General features: G+C 41.7%; 1 long non-coding RNA gene across 1 annotated transcript in view; it reads right to left on the bottom strand.

Annotated features, from left to right (window-relative positions):
• The window catches only part of LOC118830547, an 87,542-nt gene extending 70,632 nt beyond the window's left edge, over nucleotides 1–16,910 (bottom strand). The window contains exon 1 of the long non-coding RNA XR_005009087.1: nucleotides 16,769–16,910. This is a non-coding gene — a long non-coding RNA (uncharacterized LOC118830547). The remainder of the gene's footprint in view (nucleotides 1–16,768) is intronic.
• Between the last annotated feature and the right edge of the window lie 6,107 nt (nucleotides 16,911–23,017).

Genomic DNA, 23,017 nt, shown 5'->3' with positions numbered 1-23,017 from the left:
CTCATTTGATCCTTTTCAAATGATCATGAGAATTAAGTGCTAGGAGACACATTCTCCTTTGTCTGGCACGTTAAATCTTCACAATCTGATTCTAACTGTCTCTTCACTGCTCCCACTTTGGGGCCATTATATTCCAGTCAAAGAGGACTCCTTGCTGGTTCTTATATACAATGTTCCATTTCCTCTCTCCTGCCTTTGCCTAGGTTGCTCATTCCCCAAGCTTAAAATGCACTCTTTCCTCCCCTCTTCCTCTAAGAATATTTAATCTCATTCAAGGCCCAGTTGAGGTGCCAGCTCTTCCCTGGCCATGCTTTAGGGACAGTGCATATCTCTGTTCCTACTAGCTCTTCACATTGTCATCCATGACATTTCGTTTGCACAGTTCCTCCCTGATAACATGCTATAACTCACTTCTATCTACTGGGCTTCTTTCCATGACCCAAAAAGCATCTCAGTATATGCCATTCCATGATTAGAGATTACATAGAATATTAGGGCACTGCTTAACCTGGCAACAGGTGAGAGCTAGGGTTAGGGTCTTGCCACCAAAGTCCTTGGCATTATCAAATAGTTCAATATCAGAAATTGATGTGATTTTATCATTGCAAATGATATTAAAGAAGAGGCATTGACTTCAGATTCCTGCTGTACTCAAAGAACCATGGGATCTCTCCATCTTACTTGTAGCTAAAATCTTTCTGATTGTGTTGTCTTCACCGTTAGAACATGAAATCCTTGAGAGCAGGGACTGTTTGACTTTGTATATCCAGAGCTTAGCATTGAGTAAACACTTAATAAGTGATTTATTCAGTCATTCATCTTCCATATAACAGCCCTTCCACTTCTTGAAGACAGCTATGTTGTCAGTGAATAAAATAGTAATCAACAAGCATTTATTAAATGCCTACTATGTGTCAGACACTGTACTAAGTGCTGGCAATAAAATTCCAAAGAAGGAAACACTCTGCACTCCCAGAAGCTAACATGAGCTCTCTGAATCTTCTCTTTCCTAAGCTAAATACCACTAGTTCTTTCTCATAATCTTCAGACACAGAGAAGTCAACATTGTGCACGACCTGTTGTCTTCTGTACTCTCTGCAGAATAAAATACCCCAGCTGTGGTAGGACCAGGACAGAGTTTAAAGGTACCTCCTCATTTGGAGAGCTATATCTCTACAAGTTACCTAGACTTAGGCATGGCAAGCCTCCCTCATTGCAACAAGAGAAGACCACCGGCTAACTTGTACTCTAGACCCTCAATCTAGTTTGCATAGATTTCAGGATGGGCCATGAGCTTACCTCACTCTCCAGCTGATTCCCTGATTATACGGGTCTCCATAAAGGTCCTAGATATTTATTCTTCTAGTTCCAAAGATGAATCCAGACATCCTCTCAGGCAGTAATGAACAGGTTAAAGTAGAAAGGATTTCAAACATGTCTAATCCAATAAGAACCCTGGTAAAACATGCGTTATCACTTAAAGAATAAATGTTTAAAAATAGAGCACAGATGTGAAATTTAAATTTAAAAAAGAGAAAGAGAGCTCTTTTTGGCATTTCCATGTGAAGCTTTGGTTTGATCACCTTCAGCTCAGCTGGCCATTCTGATTGGCCCTGCCAAAGGCCTGAAGTCAAATTGGCAAATGTTTTTAGACTAACAATTGAGACTCATTTATTTGTTTTTCTAAAGTAGCATAATTCAATAGGAAAGACTTTCTGCATGTATATTAAAAGCAGCAAGCAGGGAGATTCTCATTTAGTTAGACTTTTTACTTCTTGGGAAGAAAAATTTTAGAAGCACCTCCTTTGGCAGCAGGAAGTTTGATGGGGACTTTTGCCTTCTCCATGATGCCCTCTCTGATTTCACCAACTAACACTTATCCTTCCCTTCTCAACCCATCCCCAAACTGTAACAAACACAGGTCAAGGGGAGCTCTTTCTAGTGAATGGCATGTCCAGAAGCTGACATGTATCATTATCAACATTTTACGTCAGAGAAAACCAGGGTAGACAAGATAAATGATTGACCTGATACCTAGTCAGCACGGGTCTAGAACCCGGGTTCACACTCTTTCCAGTGGGTCAGGGCTTCTTCCTTTCCAATGCAGAGTTTCCATTTTCCTACTCTTCATCCTGATTAATACTAACTCTACCCTTTACCTTTCTGGTCATAAGTCGATGAGTGAGGAAAGCCAGATGTCATTGAGATATACCACCATGTCCTGGTTCACTGGCTGGGCGTTAGGGAACTAAACTGTCATCTCTTCTTGGGCCTGTGGTGATAAGCTGAATACCTGCCATTAGTCAGGGTGATTTGGAGTGTTTTCCTGAGTTCTGTCCCATCATTTTACAGATGAGGAACCTGAGACTCAACAAAGTCAGGTGACTTGCCCAAAGTCACATAGGTTACAAATATGGTCACACAGTTTAGCCAATCGAAAGCTTGAAATCAAACCCTGCCTCTGCCATCTAATGGATATGTAACCATGGACCATTCACTCAAACTTCTCAGTGCCCAGGTGAAGACTGTAACTCTGTGAGCTTCTCAATCACATGGTGGTTCGCATTTGCTTGGGAAAATGAAGTTCCCTATATTGATGAAATCCTGGGTCTGGGTTGCTGAAAAGTGAGGCATCTAGCTGGTACAGTGGATAGAGGGCTGGAAGTGTGGTCAGAAAGAGCTGAGTTCAAATTCCTCCTCAGATGCTTACTAGATGTGTGACCCTAGGCATTTAAGCTCTGTTTCTCGGATCTCTCATCAACGAAATGAGAGGGTGTCCTTGGTGCTCAAGGGTCCCTTATAACTCCAAACTTATGATTGTGTGTACATGTGTGTCCATATGTGTGTATATACACACATGTGTATAGTGTTGTACCTAGCTGTTAAGTTTTCATTTACAGAAACGATTTATTTTGGCAGAATCATGATTTTAAAAGTCTGCTGTATTCCAAAGGACATTGAATTAGGAGTGAAAGGACCCGGGTTCAGGTCTCAGCTTTGCCCCCTGCACCTGTCTGGGTTTCTGTCTTTTCCACTCTAGAATGAAGAGGCTGGAGCAGCCAACTTCCAAGGCCACTCTGTGTCTACGATCCTAAATCCAAAGATTGCTGTTTTGCAGCAGGGTCTCCAATTGTCAATCCTACACTCTCTCCAGCTTGCCATTCTACACTTAGATGGTCTGTCCTACTGGTAGGATGCCCTTGACAGGGCCTTGAGACGACAAAGAGGATTTCTTAGAGACATGGTTCTATTTATACTTTCATTGGTGTATCTCTGCCCTTAGCCTATTGTCAAGGGACCCTAAATGTTTCATTCTAACACTGAAGTTCCTGAGGAGAGTATCTGGTGAAACAAGTAATCCCACAAAAAATTGGAAGTTAATACCCCAGATGGTGCTCTTGGACCCCTCTAAATTTTGGCAACCTAGGGAAAAGCTCTCACTGCCCCACCCTCATAAGAGCTCTAGTCAGGGCTCAGAGAAAGGATGGGCCTGGGTCCCACCCATGTGACTGGAGCAGTTCATCCTAATGTGAATCAGTAATAGAATTCATTTGCATCTGGGCAACTCAATCTGAGGGTGAGTCTGTATTGAATTAGGATTCTCTGATCAGAGCAAGCTTTTGTGGACTTCAGCCAAGCACAATACACATCTATGGGGGCCCCAGGGTCAGTGAGTCCCACACGTCCTGCCCACCACAGCCAGACCAAGGTCTTGGCACCCGCTTCCGTCACATGAGTTTCTCTAGGAAAATAAAAGGCCTAAACCATAGTTTGCCAACTTGGATATCCCTTCTTCCCTTCAAGGCTCAGATTATATATTCCTTCCTTTATGAGGTCTTCCTTGACACACATACTCCATTATCCCAAATGATGCGATTCTACCTTCACCCTAGAAATTACTTTGAAATATTGATATATCTGTGCTCATCTATGATGCTCCCCCTCCCCTTGGTAGAACGCATGCTCCTTATGGGCAGGGACTGGTTTGGGGGCTTTATTTATTTTTTTACTTTGTGTCTTTAGCACTTAGCACACTGCCTGGAACATAGTAGGGACTCAATAAATGCCTTACAAGAAGATTTCTACCTCACCTGGACACATTCCAAGATGAATGAGCCCCCTAAGATCCTTTTCAGCTCCAGGTTCTCTGATCCACTGAACTGGTGTGTGTGTGTGTGTGTGTGTGTGTGTGTGTGTGTGTGTGTGTGTGTGTATGCATGGTTGGGGGCAGACTTCTGCTCTGTCCCACAGTCATTCATAGCTTTCCTGACTCTGTGCCTGAAGAACTGTGACCTTCCATTTAATACACGGCGCTGTCCCTCCCCATCAAACGAGTTATTCTGCTCCAAGGTTGGCATTGACCCAGGAACATTCACCCAGATGTTTGGCTCTGCTCTTCCAACAGGCTCCAGGGGAGAAGCAGTGGGAGGGGAAAGCTCAAGTTTCCCTTTCCCCAAGATGGAATGGCAGACAGTGGCTCAGGCATCTCGCTGCTCCTGCGTGATCAATATGGTCTCTGAAACTTTTTTGACAATGGTGCCCAAGATCCCCCAAAAGAACCAAGAGAAAGGACAAAGAGGGGAAGAACGTTTAGGAAAACACAGATCTTCTCTCAAAAGTGTTCTAATGATTTTAAGGAAGAGGCTGGTTCTAATTTTCACCAAACAATAATGTCTGGCTCTCATTTTTTAAAAGGCATTTCTAAAAAGGATGTACATATCAGCTTCTTCAGATCACAGAGGGACATTTGGGAATAGAGCTTATGGGGTAAGATTGAGTTTTAAGTCTTCTTCAAAAACGCTTAACAGAAGACAAATCCAACAGTTTCAAAATTAATTATTTTGATGTCAATTCTTTCTTCTAAGGCAGGATTGGATGCAAGAAACAAAAGAGGGGAAGATGATTATCTTTTCTTTCTTACTCTCTTAAACAAAATTGTCGCCCAATAGGAGGTCTGGTGTTGAATTAGTACTTATTCTGAAACTAGGCAAGGTAACACATGCTACCTTTGAGGCTCAGGTTGGTGTACTGCTTGAGGTTGAGAGCTGTCAGCTGCATTAGGGCTACACCCGATTGGGTGGCCACATGAAGGCTCAAAATAATATGGTGGGTCCCAGAATCATGGGACCACTAGGGCTACCTAAGGAAGGGTGAACCCGTTCAGCTCAGAAATGGAGGGTGTTAATGCTCCTGTGCCATTCAGTAGTAGGCATGAGGGGCCACTCCATTTCTACCAGACCAGGTGAGATAGTGGAGAGAGGGAGGGAAGAAGGGAGGGATGGAGGGGAAGTGATGGAGAAGAAGGGAGGAGAGAGAGGAAGAAGAGGAGGGGAGAGGAGGAGAGGATAAAAGGTGAAAGGAGCAGAAGGGAGAGAAAAGGGAGGAGAGGGGAGGGGGATACAGGAGAGAAGATAAGAGAGGGAGGGAGGGAGGAAGGAAGGAAGGAAAGAGGGAAGGAAAGAAGGAAGGACTTGGGAGGGAAGAAAGCAAGGAAGGAACAAAGGAAGGAAGGAATGAAGGAAGGAAGGAAGTTTGTTATCAACTTTCTGTCCCCTGCCCTCACTCCCTAAACCCTTATAGGTCTGGAAGGCGGACAAAACAGGATGGAGTAAAAGGAGATGGAGGTATGTTTTAGAAGAAGCATAGGTAGAAAGAACTCTTTAATGGGGCTCAGCTAAAACATCACCTCTGAGGATTTTCATTTGATTCCCCCAGTTAACACAGTTCTCTAAACAAAGTAATTTGGGGTTTATTTTTGTGTATCTCTTGCATTTACTAATGTGTGAACATGCTAGTTTGCTCTTATAAAATGTAATCATCCTAAGGGCAGTAACTATTTCATCTTTGTCTTAATATCCCCATCTACTAGCACACAGTAGGCATTTAATAACTACTTATGGATTCCAAGGAGAGTAGAAGGAAGACACAGAGAATTAATACTAAATTATTATCACCCCATAATAGTTTTCAAAACAACAGAATTGGTGTAGGAAACTGTATTTTCCTTGATACTATGCCTTTCATTCCTGTCTTTGTCTAGAGCCAATTCAGCCGTCAGTCACAGAATTGCAGAGTCAAGATTCTGTTGTGGTTCAACTCAGTTGGGATTGGTGAGCTCACTGCCTACTGCCTTTGGGGCCATCTTTTCTGGACACTGAACAGAGGTTCAGATTTTTTCTAAGCAAATTGATGTCTGGGACACCTGAACCTTCCCAGAGATGGCACGGAGAGATTCCCCTCACAAAAAGCATCCCGACCCAGCCTTGGAATTCAGCAGCATCATGTTCAGAGATGAGTATAACAAAAACAAAGAGGGGAAGGAAGTCAGATACAAGAAAAACAAAAAAAGGTTGAGATTTTTGTGGGAAAATTAGAAGGTAAGAGCAGGAAAGGGCAGTCATGAGAATCTGGGAAACTGCAAGTTCTCTTACCAATGCCAACATTCTCCAGGAAGCAAATGCCCATCCTTTTCAAACCTCCTGTCTTGCAGTAGTGCTGCATGGCCATAAGCCACAAAATGTCACAGTCACCAGAGAACTGTAGGTGAGAATCACCCAAAGGATGGTGAAGAGGTATGTGGCAGATTCAAGGACATTACAATAGAGGACAAATGAGGAAATGCCCAGGGGTTTCTGGGTAAAGGATGTCATCAGAAACATGGAGGACTGAAGAAGATGATGGTTCAATCATGTGCCCAAAATGAGAAATAACCAGTGGACAGCCCACGTTCTCCATTGGTATCATCACAATAACAAGACAAGTTGAGGAAGATCCCCAGAAAGGTGAATGGATGCTGGAGCTCATGATACAATGCAGGAGAATCAGGATGAGCACGAACAGATGGAAGTGCAATCTGTAATAATGGTGGCATAGCATTAACAAGGTCAAAGCTCAATTAAAGTGTCAGAGATATGCATTTGGAATAATAATAATTTTGTCTTAACCCTCAATGTCTTCCTTCCTTGTATTCTCCTTGAAATTTAACAATTCAGTAAGTAGTTATTAAATGCCTACTATGTGCTAGTAGATGAAGATGTTAAGACAAAGATGAGATAATTTCTATCCTCCAGGTGCTTACATTTTATAAGAGAGTAATAGCATATTCACCCCACTAGTAAATGCAAGAGACATAAAAAGTAAATATAAACTCCCATTAAAAAGAGCACTTGACTGGCTCCAAACCTTGCTGTTTCCACTCTGACTTTCCCCCCTACTTCTTCCCCACCAGAAACTCCATACTGGGAACCATCCTAATAAGAGAGTTTTCACCTTATATTGATGAGAACCAAGTCATCACCTCACAGTTGGTGCAATGGGTAGAGCACTGAGCCTGGAGTCAAGAAGAGATCTGAGCTCAAATCCAGCCTCAGGCACTTACTAGCTGTGTGACCCTGGACAAGTCACTTAACCTTTATTTGTCTCAGTTTCTTCAACTGCAAAATGAGGTTAATAACAGCACCTACCTCCTAGGGTTGTTGTGAAGATCAAATGAGATAATACTTGTAAAGTACATAAGACAGGGTCTTGTACATAGTGAGCCCTCTACAAATGTTTACTCCCTCTAGCTCCATTATGTGGTATCTCACCCCATTTTAATATAGGCTTCTCAGAGGCAGAGGACTATCTTGTTTGCTTGTCTTTGGATCCCCAGGACTTAACACACTGTTTGACTCCTTATACGTATTTAATAAATGGCTGCTTTATCTTTGTATCGCTACATCTACGTACATGTCTTATCTACTTACGTACTTATCTACTTACATATATGCGTGCACATGTGTGTATCTAAGAACCTATCTCTTATGTAACTGCCTACGTATGTATATATGTACACATGTATAGACATATGCATAACTATCTATGCATATATGTGTGCTCATGCATGTGTCTGTCTATAAATGAGGAAACACCAAGGACACAGACTGCTCCTTATGGTCAGGTTGCAGAAGGATTAGCTCAAGTGGTAAGCAAACACCTCTTGGGAAATACTGTCTTAAAATGTGATAGAAAAGGATAGGATGCCATGATATCAGCAATTACAGGCCATGGCAGTGGGACATACTTTGCAAAGCCTGGGGAACTTTGCTAAGTAGTTATATTTTCTTAAGAACATCCCAATTCTGGACCTCGAAGAAACAAGTCCTAACAATTAGAACTTTCCAAGGGGTTTTGCTTGTTCTCACCAATGGAAGTCTTCTAGGAAAGGCTCTATGACCGCTTGTTGGAGATACTGTAGAGGGCATTTTTTCACATACGGGTTCACTGGATGGCTTATTAGATCCCTTCCAAACCTGAGAGTTTCTCATTTCTATGATTCTGTCTCATTTCCTAATCCAATGAAGACTCGTCAAAGTTGAGGTGTACTTGATGTATTCTATGGGAACTTCAAGGGGACAACACGGCAAAAGTAGGCCATACAGCCAAGGCTTACCTTCAGAACACTATGGGATACACTAATACTGCTTCATCGAATATTTTACCTGGCTACCTTACAGAGTCAGCATGGCACAATAGCTTGAGAGCTGACCTCAAAGCCAGGATGAGCTGGGTTCAAGTGTTGCAGAGGAAGCACTGACCTGCATTGTTAGGAGTTTTCTCACCTGGGAGTTCCCTAACCCAGTAAAATCACAGCTCCAGCACCCATCTACTCTCTGTTAATGATTAATGATGGACCCAGACAATAACGACCCCCGGCAAAATCTTCAACTATCTTTCATAAAACCTGGCTGAAATAACAGCAAAAAAAATTCAGTAGGGCAGAGCCAAGATGGCGGCTGAAAAGCAGGGACTTGCATAAGTTCTCCCCCAAATCACTCTATAAAAATGGCTCTGAACAAATTCTAGAGCTGTGGAACCCACGAAATAGCAGAGGTAAGCAGGTCGCCAGCCCAGGATGGCCTGGATGGTCACTGGGAAGGGTCTGTTGCACTGTGCTGGGAGTGGAGCGCAGCCCAGCATGGGCCATGCCAGTAGAGACCAGACTGGGAGTTGGCCTGGAGCAGGCCTTAGGGCCATGAATCATTGAGCTGTGGCAGTTACCAGACTTTTCAACCCACAAATGCCAAAGACCACAGAACAGGTTAGTGGGAAAACTGCTAGATCTGGTTAGAAAGCAGTCCAGCCCCAGCCCTGGGGGCAGTGCAGGCAGTGCCATGGTGGCAGCAGCAGCAAGAAGCTCCTGTGGCTGCTTCCAGAGCTCCAGCATCAGCTGCTTCCAAAGTCCCTGGATCACACAGTGGGAGGAACCAAGTGGCAGACCAGAGCAGGAATGCAGGGCTTGCTATGCCCTGCTTGGATCTGGGTCACAATCCTGGTTGGCAGTTCTTGGGGGAGGAGGAATACTGCTGTGGCAGAGCTTGCAGTGACAGTGGAGTAGAAGTAGCTCTGAAAACAGCAGCGCAGCCCCTAAAGCTTGGGACAAAGCACTCTGTACTCTACAAACAGTCTTCCCTGACAAGAAGCTCAAGTAGTCAAAAAGGTCAAGTAGTTGGCTGGGAACATGGCCAGGCAGCAAAAACATACTCAGACTCAAATGCAGACTCAGACGCTAGAATCTTTTTTTTTGATGACAAAGACAATCAAAACATACACCAGAAGAAGTCAACAAAGCCAAAGATCCTACATTAAAAGGCTCCAAGAAAAATATGAATTGGTCTCAGGCCATGGAAGAGCTCAAAAAGGATTTGGAAAAGCAAGTAAGAGAACTAGAAGAAAAATTGGGAACAGAAATGAGAGAGATGCAAGAAAAACATGAAAAACAAGTCAATGACTTGCTAAAGGAGACCGAAAAAATACTGAAGAAAATAACACCTTAAAAAATAGACTAACTCAAATGGCAAAAGAGCTCCAAAAAGCCAATGAGAAGAATGCCCTGAAAGACAGAATTAGCCAAATGGAAAAGGAGGTCCAAAAGACCACTGAAGAAAATACCACCTTAAAAATTAGATAGGAGCAAGTGGAAGCTAGTGACTTTATGAGAAATCAAGATACTAATAAATAGAACCAAATGAATGAAAAAAATGGAAGACAAGGTGAAATATCTCATGGGAAAAACCACTGACCTGGAGAATAGATCCAGGAGAGATAATTTAAAAATTATTGGACTGCCTGTAAGCCATGATCAAAAAAGAGCCTAGACATCATCTTTCAAGAAATTATCCAAGAAAACTGCCCTGATATTCTAGTGCCAGAGGGTAAAATAGAAAGTGAAAGAATCCACCGATCACCTCCTCAAAAAGATCCCAAAAAGAAAACTCCAAGGAATGTTGTCACCAAATTCCAGGGTTCCCAGCTCAAGAAGACAATACTGCAAACAGCCAGAAAGAAACAATTTGAGTATTGTGGAAATGCAATCAGGATAACACAAGATCTAGCAGCTTCTACATTAAGGGATCGAAGGGCTTGGAATATGATATTCTGGAGGTCAAAGGAGCTAGGATTAAAACCAAGAATCACCTACCCAGCAAAATGGAGTATAATGCTCCAAAGCAAAATATGGATTTTCAATAAAATAGAAGACTTTCAAGCTTTCTCAGTGAAAAGACCAGAGCTGAATAGAAAATTTGACTTTCAAACACAAGAATCAAGAGAAGCATGAAAAGGTAAACAAGAAAGAAAAGTTGAACTGTTTTGTTTACGTTCCTACATGGAAAAATGATGTGTGTAATTCATGAGACCTTTCTCAGTATTAGGGTAGTTGAAGGGAATATACATATATATGTATATATATAGAGAGAGAGACAGAGGGCACAGGATGACTTGAATATGAAAGGACGATATCTAAAAAAAATAAAATTAAATTAAGGGATGAGAGAGGAATATATTGAGAGTGGGAGAAAGTGAGAGATAGAATGGGGTAAATTATCTTACATAAAAGTAGCAAGAAAATGCAGTTCATTGGAAGGGAAGAGGAGGCAGGTGAGGGAGAATGAGTGAATCTTGCTCTCATTGGATTTGACTTGCGGAGGGAATAACATACACACTCAATTGTATATATCACCCCACAGGAAAGTAGGGGGAAGGGGATAAAAAAGGAGGGATGATAGAAGGCAGGGCAGATAGGGGGAGGAGGTAATCAAAAGCAAACACTTTTGAAAAGTGACAGGGTCAAGGGAGAAAACTGAATAAAGGGGGACAGGATAGGAGGGAGCAAAATATAGCTAGTCTTTTACAACATGAGTATTTTGGAAGGGTTTTACATAGTGCTACATGTGTGGCCTATGTTGAATTGCTTGCCTTCTTAGGGAGGATGGGTGGGAAGGGGAGAGGGGAGAGAATTTGGAACTCAAAGTTTTAAAATCAGATGCTCAAAAGAAAAAGTTTTTTTATGCAACTGAGAAATAAGATATATAGGGAATGGGGCATAGAAATGTATCCTGCCCTACAAGAAATAAGGGGAAAAGGGATAAGGGGATGGGGGGAGGGAGTGGGGTGACAGAAGGGAGGGCTGACTGGGGAACGGTGCAATCAGAATATATACCATCTTGGAGTGGGGGGAGGGTAGAAATGGGGAGAAAATTTGTAACTCAAAATCTTGTGGAAATCAATGTTGAAAACTAAAATATTAAATAAATAATAAAATTTAAATAAAATAAAATAAAATGTTGGGATCCTTGATAAAAAAAAAAAAAAAGTTCAGGCACCAAAATACTTCTCATATATAATTCCTGAACACTTGCTGGTGATTTTCAAAGGATTGTGGAGCATGAGAAAGACACCTCAGGAAGGGAGACAAGCAAATGCCCCGACTGTCTGAAAAAGGAGGAACAGAGCCGAGTCACCAAATACTGGTCGGGGAGCTTAGGAGGGCTAATGAGGATGTTGTGGGAATCTGAGCTCATGTCACATGAGGACTAGTGAAAGGAATTGGGCATAATTGACCTGGAGAAGAAAGAACTTGGGGTGAAAGCTAAAGCTGCCTTTCTTTAAGATCTGAGAGGCCATTGTGCAAAAGAGGGATTAGACTCATTGTGTTTGTCCCCAAAGGGTATAACTTGAAGCAATGAGCAATTGTTACAGAAAAAATCTAGGATAAAAGGGGTGGTATCAGAGAAGTCTAAGAAGACTTATATGAACTGATGCAAGGGGAAGTGAACAGAACCAGACAAAATTATTCTATCACAATATTGTAAGAATGAACAGTTTTGAAAGATATCAGAGCTCTGTTCAATGTGTTTACGTCTATGATTCCAAAAGATTAATGATGAAGCCTGTTTCTCACCTCCTGATACAGAGTGAGGGGCTCTGGGGTAGAATTATTTGATAGACAGACAGATACATAGACACATAAATAGATACACATCCACACCCACACATATACATATATACAAACACAAATACATATGTGTATATGTGTGTGCACGGCCAATTTGGGAATTTGTTTTCCTTGATTTTGAATATTTGCTGCAAGGGCTTTCTTTTTCTTTACATTTAGGAAGTGAGGGTGTTGGAGGTAGAGAAAATAAATGCTTTTTAATTGAAAAAAATACAGAAAATAAAAGTTTCAAAAAACGAAAAACTTCATAGCAATTGAAACCCTTCTCAAGTAGAATTAAGGAGGTAATTATGTGACTTTTGCTAGAGGTCTTTAAAAGAAGATTGGGTAAAACTCTGTGATATTATAGGGTGGAACCTTGGTTAGTCCTCAGTTGGATGATGAGAGGTCCCTTCTGACTGTGACCTTCACTAGTCCAGTGACTTCAAAAAAAAAAGCCTCTAAGTCTTTTGATTATTGGCTATTAGTCATGGGACCTGGGAACTGGGACAAGGAGCATGTTTGCTGCTCCACTGTCTGCCCAGAGGCCATGTGGCTTGCTGAGTATCTCATTGGACAAGAGAGCAGGGAAAACAGGGACCTGTGATCTACCTTACCGAGCCTGATGAGAAGACGGCACCTTTGAAGACTGTTAGGAGGAATTGGGAGTAAAATTTCATGTGAAGATCCTTTTGCTAACATGGCAAAGATGAAGAGGATGGTGATTGCTGGCATTTCTCAGGCATTTTCCTGATCTGAAAGCACTTTTCATATATTATCTCACTAGACCCTCATGACAACCTTGAGAGGGAGGTGCTACTGTGACCGCTATTTTATAAGTGAGGAAACTGAGGCTAGGGGGGATTGGGGGAAGGACAAGAACTTGTTAAATGTCTACCATGTGCCAAGACATTATTAAAATATTAGCTCATTTGATTTTCACAATCCTTTGAAGTACAGGCTATTATCAATCTCACTTGACAACTGAGGAAACTGAGGAAGACAGTGGTTAAGTAATTTGCTCAGGGTTACACAGGTACAAAATGTCCAAGGCAGGAGGTTAATCCAAGTCTTCTAGACACCCAGCTGAATACTCTGGCAATTGCCACCCTTCCAAACAACTCCAAACATACCTAGAATGTTTTGGCAGAAAATGAAATATAAGCTTCTTGACTTCGCTTTTAACCTCCTGTATACCCTGTTCCCAAACTCTTTTTCCATTCTCAACATACATTACTCCCCTTCCCGTAGTCTACAGCCAGGCTAAACTGGACCTCTCTCTGCCTCTCATCCCAACTCTGGAGGTCCCACCTCCACGTCCCTATGATGATCAGCCCCTAGACTTAGAATGCCCTCACTCCTCATCTCTGCATCACAAACACACAGTCAGAACACAGTCTTTGCCATTGAACTTCCCTGATGCCCCCACATGATGGTCTCCTTCATCCCAAATGACATTCTACTTCTGATCATTCCATAGATACGTGTATATGGACTTGTCTCCTCCATCAGAACGTAAGTTCTTTATGAGGGAGGACGATTTCGGTCCTTGTAATTTTACCCACAGTGCCTAGCACACAGTAGGATTGAGTAATAGGGTGAGGATGGCAATAATAATAAAGATGATAACTAACAATAACCAGTTATATCATATTTTTAAGCTGACTTTAAAACTTTAAAGTTTATGAACCGGCCTACAAATACTGTTTTGTTTTATTGTCACAATAATTCTGGGAGGTATCCCCATTTTACAGAAGAGGAAACTGAGGAAGACAAGTGGTTAAGTGACTTACCCAGGGTCACCCATTAGTAAGTGTGTAAGGTAGGATTCAAGCTCAGGTCTTCCTGACTCCACATCCATTGCTAACATATGGAAAGTGTTTTGTAGACCTTAAAGCATCATACCAATACCATCTGTTGTTATTGTCATTAGCACTGTATAAATGCTCATTGATTTCTTCCTCAATTAGTGGTTGTCAATTCCTCCTAGCGGTATCCCCTTCTTAATTTATCTGGACAAGACTGTCTATACATGGCTTATTTTGGATTCAAGCAGTTGATCAAAGGCATTGGGTCCCTCTATCAAAGAAGCCATACTGCCCCAGCTGAGACAGTCTTCCTGGGGCCAATGCTTTGCTCCCTCCCAATTCTAAAGGCTAAGGGCTCCTTGAGGCCGCCTGCCTCTGCTCCTTCTCCTGTTGCTACAGCTTCCCACAATCTGCTCCCACTTGGCATTTCTCTACCCTGACTGACCATTTTTCAAACACATTTCATGTTCCATAAAATCAAGCCCGTTGCAAATAAGGAACACTTTGTACATTCCCCTAGGAGCAAGTTGAAGGGCTTTGCTCAATCATTCCAGGAATCCAGAACACATTTCTACGTTAAAAAAAGACTTGAAAAACACACAGTTTTGCCCTAGTATTGTTTGTTTTCGGCTTGTTTTTCTCTGTTTCCTTTTATTTTCTTTTTTAATCCCCTTATGGCTCCAAGACTAAGGGAGAAATAAGATGGGCAGTGAGAGGATTATTCAAAAGCCTTGAAAGAAAAAAATTACTATTGCTTGGTCAACAACTCCCCACAATGCTTTGCAGCTCAGCTGTACAATTTCAGCCAAGGCATGCCTACAGGAGGAGAGCGAGATAGCCAAGGAGTTGATGCCTGGTCTTGGCACAGATGTATATCATGGCTGGGAAGGGGGACAGGAAAAGCTTCCTACACAGCTGACTGACCTGAGACTTTGGGATCATGTGTGCATCATGGCTGGAGCCGAGGTAGGTGGCAGCAATATCTGTGATGAAGCCAACATCACAGGTGGATGGTATGTTCATGCTCTGGGGATGTTTCTTATATCTATAAACCTGTAGGAGAGAGCTACAATGGTTAGGTGCAGGAGGTGAGACGCGAGAGGGCATGGGGAAGACCTAGGGCAAAGAAAGGCTTCGTCTTAACTTTCTGTTGCTGAGTGATTGCGAATCTCAAGGAAAGGATGTACAGCTCCAAATGAAGAATTATAATGGATGACACCCTAGCGCCCAAACCCCATGCCAGTCTGCAAAATGACCCCCAGTGTTGGACAGCAATGGATTTCTCTGAAGGGCTAGTAAGCCAAGGCTAGGAGTCTGCTCAGCCAGGCAAAAAAGGATACACATGGTCAGGGCCTAAAGATACCCTGCAAAAAGAAAAGTATGGAGCACCCTCTGAGGATTCCTGAGCTCTCGCTTCCCTGCCTCCCATCATAGACCTGCTTTTCTTGACTAAAGTCACCCTTGTTGGGACCAGAGAGCCATCCCCAGGACTCACCTCGATACAGACACAGTCTGTGTGGCAACAGAAAGTTAAATCATCTACAAGCCATTTCAAAATTTTGACCTTCATAAGTAGCAAGCCTTTCATGAGGTCAAGGCCACCAGGGAGATAGAGAACTTTCAAAGTTAGATCTCAGAATAAAGAGAGAAGTCTGGGAGTGGGGTGGGCTCATGAACCATTGCATGCAAAAGCCCTCAAGTTATTTAAGAGGATAAATAACTTGAAAATATTTCAAGCATTAATTTTGGGACACCATGGTCTCTAATTGCCAGGTAAGCCCATTGCAAAGCATCTGGCAGAAAGCAAAGGCAAGAGGTGGTCCACCTCAACACACAGGGACAAACATCCGGGAGAAGTTGGAGGTAGAGAGCAGTAAGACCAAAAGGTGTTATCAAAAGATACTGATCATCTAGGCTCTGGGGAGCAAGGGAGGTGATTTCTCAATTTTCATGGGGGGCGGGGGGGCAGAGGGAGGGAGAGGTGTCAAGGCACTCTCCATGGTGCTGAAGCTTCTAATGGCTAGACATCAAACCTCACTGTGGTGAGGAATGATGAAGAGAAAGAGTTCAGAGAATACAGAGATCAGGCATGGGAAAGGAGAAAAGCTAAACAACAGAATTTGTGAGGAGGAAAAGCAAACAAGGGAATTTGAGAGTAGCAGAGAGGGGACAACAAAATAAAGGTGACTGCTTCTGTGGACGAAGAATCACACATAATATAAAAGGTGATCATAGATTCAGAGCTGCAAAGGACCTTAAAGACCTTCTAGTCCACCCCAGTCATTTTGTAGATGAAGAAACAGAGGCCCAGAGTGGCTAAGTCACTTGCCCTAGGTCACACAGACAGTAGGTAACAGAGGATTCACAAAATGTAATTAAGGAGTCGCTAGGATTTAGTCACACATTAGAGTAGGTCCAATGGGGGGAAAAGTTGAGAATGACTTAGTAAGGAAAAGAAGCAATAATGGAAGGATGAAAACCCAGAGCATGGGCCACACACAAGCTGGCATGCATGGGTAGGGTTATGGAGAAGCCACGGGATGCTGTGAGAGTGATGGTTGAGTTGTTACCATCAGCCTACCTTGCCTTAGCTGCTGATGTCTGCCTGATGAAAACTGAGCGAGGATGAACAGCTAAGACACGAAGCCTGAAATAAAGGCCCAGACTTTGGCAAGGAAAGAAAGTATGTACATGCATACGAGCCCACCTGCTGCTTCAACTGATGCACCAGTCGGTCTTTTTCACGTTTCAGGGTCATTACTTCCTCTTGTGTCTTCTTCTTCTTGGAAGCAGACAGTTCAAGCAAGGCTATGTTGGCATCCTTTTCACTGATAGCAGCCAGCAATGCTTCCTGTCTGAAAAAGAAAGAGGCTGGTTATTGTTTCAAGCTCCGAGGTAGAGGGCACCAGAAATATCTGATGATTAACAGTGGGCATCTAAGCCATGTGGCACCGTTTGGGTGGAATGAAATGATGAGAGGATTTTGGGGAACAAAATATCTCTTTGATTTTTGAATTACCAAATGTATGGAGAAAGAACAGATTGGGGCTCCCCATTAGTTTAGGTCAGGGGGTTTTATCTTTTTGGGTCATGGACCTCTTTGGCAGTGTAGTAATGCCCATGGACCCCCTATTCAACATGAACTTTGAAAAGGCATAAAATAAAATATACAGTAATACAGAAGAAACACACTATATAGAAATATTTGTTGTTCGATCGTTTCAGTTGTGTCTGACAATGTGTGACCCCATTTGGGGTTCTCTTGATAAAGGCACTGGAATGATTTGTCATTTCCTTCTCTAGCTCATTTTACAGGTAAGGAAACTGAGGCAAACAGGGTTAAGTAACTTGCTCAGTATCACAGAGCTAATAAGTATCTGAGTGCAGACCCAAATTCAGGTCTTCCTGACCCCAGGCCCAGTGTTCTAGCCACTGCACCACCTAGATATCTACATATTGAAACATAGTTATCAATATATAACATAATTAGTACCAGGCAATCTTCATGCCAAGAAGCAATTCATATTTGAAGCACTTTAATTTGGTTAAAGATTTGTCTTGGATGACATGACCTCTCCTCTGCCAGTATAGCATCTGTCATGTGTTCCATCATTCACTTTTCCTCTTGACCCAGACTCTCAACCCACCTCCTGCTACTTCTTTCCTTTAAACCTTTTAAGAAGAAAAAAAAATATTGCCTCTCTAAGTCCATTCTTATCTTTGCTCTTTGCTTTCTCAGAAAGGGATGAAAGTTACCTCCTCTCCTCCTTCCAATCCCTATCTTCAGTAATACCCATAACCAGTTTTAATCTGGAATTTGCTCTGGCCCTAGCAAGGAAATGGCTCTCCTCCATGGATTAATGAATTCCTCCTTTTTGCTGATGAAGGTTGCTGCTGCCACTGCTCCTTTAGCATAATCTTTCTCTTCAGCAAATCACTTGTATTTTAACATTCTACACTGCCTTTGGAAAGAGCACCATCTTTGGTTCTTTTCTTTTAAGACTTCTGGTGATACTGTCTACATAATTCCTCTCTCAGAGCCAAAGGAGCACAGACCCCCGTCATCTCTTGTCTAGACTATAATAATAGCTACTCACTTGATCTCCCTGCATTCAGTGTCTCCTTTCTCTAATTCATCCTCCACACAGCTACCAAACTGATATGTCTAAAGCATGCCTGACAAGGTCACTCCTCCTCTCAAGAACCTTCAGTGGCTTCCAGTTGCCCCTAGGATGAAATGTCTTGACATTCAAAGGCCTTTATGATATGACTCTGATCTTTTCCAGGGTGATTCTGTATTCCAACTAGACTGGCTTACTTGTTACTTCACATACATGTCATTTCATCTTTAACTTATGCCTTTGGAGGCCATCTCCCATGTCAGACAGTTTTCCCTCATCACCCCTGTGCCTCATGGAACTACTGGCTTACCTCCAAGGATAAGCTTTCCAGTGCCACCTCTTCTAAGAGACTGAAACGATAATGAATTGCTGAGACATATGTATGTATGTATCTATCTATCTATGTTTACTTACATACATATGTACTCATACACACATATAAATGTATATATATGTCCATATATATATACAATCTGTGTATGTATACTATATAAAGTACATACTGTGGCACATTATATATATGTGTGTATGTATATATTTGTGTGCATACATATATATTATATATACATAGATGTCTATATCTACATGCACATTATATATAGATTTTTTCCTATCCTCTTATCCATACCCCTGGAGAATGTAAGGGCCTTGAAGGCAGGGACATTGTTTTTTGCCTTTACATCCCTATTACTTGGTACATAGAAGTTAGCTAAATGGCAAAGTGGGCTTGTAGTCAGGGAGACTTAAGTCTGAATATTGTCTCAATCACTTATTAGCTATGTGACCCTGGACAAGTCCTATAGTCTCTCCTAGACTCAGTTTCTTCATCTATAAAGTAGAGTTAATAGCAGCACTTCCCTCAGGGAGCTAGTTTTGAGGATTAAATGAGATAATGTTTGCAAAGTCTTCTGTAAATCTTAAGTTAGCATAGAAATTATTGCTATTACTAGCTTTGTTATACTTACTAAAAGTACTTGCTAAATATTTGTTAAATTGAAACAGTTTCCTTGTCCTGTTTTCCAGTATCCCCTAGCATCAGATCAGATTTCTTTATAATCTAAAGATGTAAGTGGATCTCACTGTTCCCCCTCCCCCCACCTACTATCCAGACTCCATTCTAGTATAATGGTAGACAAGCCAGATTTGGAATCAGAGGTTTCATATCCTGGCTTAGCTGCTTCCCACATTGGGTCAGTCATTTCAACTCTCTGTGCCTCAGTTTCCCTAGAATTCCTTTCAGCTCAGACACTGTGGTTCCTATTAGAATAGCAGGAGATTCATCTCCTCCTAAGTCTAGCGATACCTGACAGTGGGAGATTAAGTTTGACCCTCAGGCAGTTATAGAGGTAACAAGGAATATGAAGAAATGGGGGCCTAAAGCCAACCTGGTTTACCAAGAGTAGCATAAGCCTAGTTTTGTGAAGGACATTCTCTTTCTCTATTATATATTGGCTTTTCCTATTAAACACATTTTTATTAAAACTCTTTCACTGTAAAAAATAAGCCCGGAAATGCTGAAAGTTCTCTGCCAAATAGGAGTTTCTGTTTCATCTTGGAGGCAATCAGGAATAACTAAAGGTTTCGAGTAAGGAAGTCACATCATCAGGTCTATATTTTAGGGAAATCATATTCACAATTATATGAAGGAAAGATTGAAAAAGGGGAAGAGTAGCTAGTGGGAGACCAGCTAGAAGGTTAATCAGAAACATCAAACACACAGCCACATTGTGGCCCCCAACATTCCCAAGTACCTTAGAACCAGATTAAAATGTACTTGAGAAATACTTAACAAAATACATAAAAATGCAATAGAACATTGATAATGCTAATATGTGGTTTTCTAAACCATCTAGGCTATAGCTCATTTAGGTGGCACCATAATGCATGGAGTACTGGGCCTAGAGTCAGGAAGACTCATCTTCCTGAGTTCAAATCCAGCCTCAGACACTTACTGGCTGTGTGACCCTGGGCAAGTTAACCCAGTTTGCCTCAGTTTCCTCATCCATAAAATGAGTTGGAGAAGGAAATGACAAACCACTCCAGGATCTTTGTCAAGAAAATCCCAAATGGAGTCACAAAGAGTCAGACATGACTGAAACGACTGAAGAACAGCAACAAAGCCAGTGTATGCCCCAGAAATCTGCCCTAGTGACTCCCATCTCTATAAGAGTCAGACACCACTGGTCTAGATGATAGGTGAGAAGGGTTTTCCAAGTCACCCTAGTGAATCAGAGTGAGCTGACCGTCTCCTTACATCCCCAGATCTTTTTCATATGTCCCATTTCTGACATTGTCATTCCACTATCCGTCTCTTTTCTTTTACTTATGAAGTGGATTTTTATGAATGCAAGTGAAAGACTTTACATTTATTTCTACTAGTTTAATTTTTATTACATTTAACCACTTTATTGACCTAAATCCTACATTTGCATTCAAAAAAGTCTATTACATGAGGATAGGATGGGGGAGCAGGTGCCTATAAAGGAATTAATATGAGAAACTGTCTAAAGGTTTTCATAGACATTAATCTCAATACAAGACAAAATATGATGAGACAGACACTAAAGCTAAGGGACAGTGGGCTGAATTTTAGAGTCATTTCCAGAAAAAGGAGGTGACAGTCTCTGTTGTCAGGCTGAACCCTGTCCAGGGTACTGAGGAGTCCAGCTCAGGTGTCCCATTTTAGTAAGGACGTTGACGTACTGAAGCATTCCCAGAGGAGGAAGTGACTGGAAGCCACGGATAAAAGAATCAGGAGCAGATAGTTAACTCAGAACAAGGAGGCTTGTCATTTGGAAGAAGCTGACCTCTTTGGAATGGCCCCAAAGAACAAGAAAATATAGAAGGGCATATATTTTGACTCAATCTCAAGAAAAAAAAAATTCCAACTGGTTATAGTGACTAGGGTGCTGCATTGGGAGTCTGACGGACTTGAGTTCAAATTCTGCCTCAGGTATTTACGAGCTTTTTTTTACTTTGGGTAGATTATTTAATCTCACAGCCTCAGTTTCCTCAGCTGTAAGATGGGGATAATAATAGCACCTATGTCACAGAGTGCTGGTGAGTATCAAAAGAGATAACATGTAAAATACTTTGCAAGCCTTAAAGAGATACACACACACACACACATATACATACATACATATATATATATATATATATATATATATATATTATTACTGTTGTTGCTTTTAAAGTATTTTAAAAGTATCGCTGTCCCCAAAGGGAACAGGCTGTCTCAGTAGGTAGATATCCATCATTAAATGTCTTCAGATTCTTAGTAGATAACCACATTTGATTCAGGCATTCAACAAGCATTTATTAAAAGCCTATCACTTGTAAGGCCTTATGCTAAATGCTAAGGAAAGAAGGAAGGAATAAGGGAGGAAAGGAAGGGAGAGAATGAAGGGAAGAGGGAGGAAAGGAAGAAGGGAGGGAAGGAAGAAAGGAAGGATAGAGGGAGGAAAGGAAGAAAGGAAGGAAACAAGCACTTAGTAAGCATCTCCTACATACTAGGCACTATATTAAATGCTTTATGAATACTGCCTCATCTGGTCATCATTTTTCCTCATAGGGATACAAAGACAAAGTTAACAACAGATTTTGCCCTCAGAGAGTGTACGTTCTACCAGAGAGATATTAGAGAAGGAATCCACACTGTCTATAAATGTACACCTCTCACTCCTCTACCTTTGAAATTGTATGATTTTATCATTTTGATCTTGGAGGAGTAGGGTAGGGCAAAAAGCATATTGAAATCACGGTCAAGAGCCTGGTTCTAGCCTCATCGGTTTCATGGAACCCAAGCCCAAGCCAGCTTCAGAATCCTGCCTCTAAGATCCCCAGTGTAACTGTCCAGCTTGTGCTTGGAGACCTCCAGTGATGAGGAAACCACTTGCCACCAAGGCAGCCCACTCCATATTCAAGAAATCACTGGGATCTTTTTTTTTAATTGTCCAAGGGTCTTGGCATCAGCACAGGAAAAATGTAAATATTTGGGGGCAATGGTTCCAAGAGAGTCAAGGAAATACAACCTATTTATTCTGCTTTCAAAGTTATGAGACTGCGGATTAATTTTAGATAAACACTCCCCATTTTTCAGGCACTTAGATGTTCTCATTTTTTATCATTTCCTGTTTATATTATAACCAGTTTCTTGTATTCATCTGACATTATGTATTTGAAAAGGTGATGGAGCAAAAATATTGCCATATCATTCCAGTCATCTTTAGTAAAGCAAAAATCCCCCCTTCTGGGGTTGCGGGAGGAATAGGATAAATTAGTTTGAAAATACATGGAGGAGTGAAAAAGATAAAAGAAAGCTTTTCATAAGCAAGAGCCTAATCTCTGAGTAAAAGTGTGTTTAGTAAACATGGCAACATTCTATTAATCAATAGCACAATCCCAAACTCCCAAGAATCTGTGTTCTTTCGGAGATCAGTATCCCTTCTAACAATGCCAACAGCAACCCAACCATGGCTGTCCTTCTCTTGTAACTCTTGTCTCATGAAATAAAGAAAATAAAATCTTAAGTATTTCACACTAACCCTAACTACTTCATCACTACACCCTTTGTCTTCTTTTATTTCTACTGCCTTTTTCAAATCACCATAAATTCCACACTAACACAACATCTGAGCCAAACCTATTTCTAGGTATGATCTTTGGGCATGCTCTCCCCTTCGATTGCCCATTCTGTGGCCATCACAAGGCCATAGGATTGTAGATCTAGAGTTGGAAGGACCTTAGAGGTTGTCAAGATCTAATTTATAAATGAAGGAACTGAGGTCTAGAGAGAGGAAATGATATCCTCAAAATCACACTTGTAATAAATG

Source organism: Trichosurus vulpecula, chromosome 9, assembly GCF_011100635.1.
Source record: "Trichosurus vulpecula isolate mTriVul1 chromosome 9, mTriVul1.pri, whole genome shotgun sequence".
Lineage (NCBI taxonomy): Eukaryota > Metazoa > Chordata > Mammalia > Diprotodontia > Phalangeridae > Trichosurus > Trichosurus vulpecula.
This window is presented reverse-complemented; position numbering and strand designations above follow the sequence as displayed.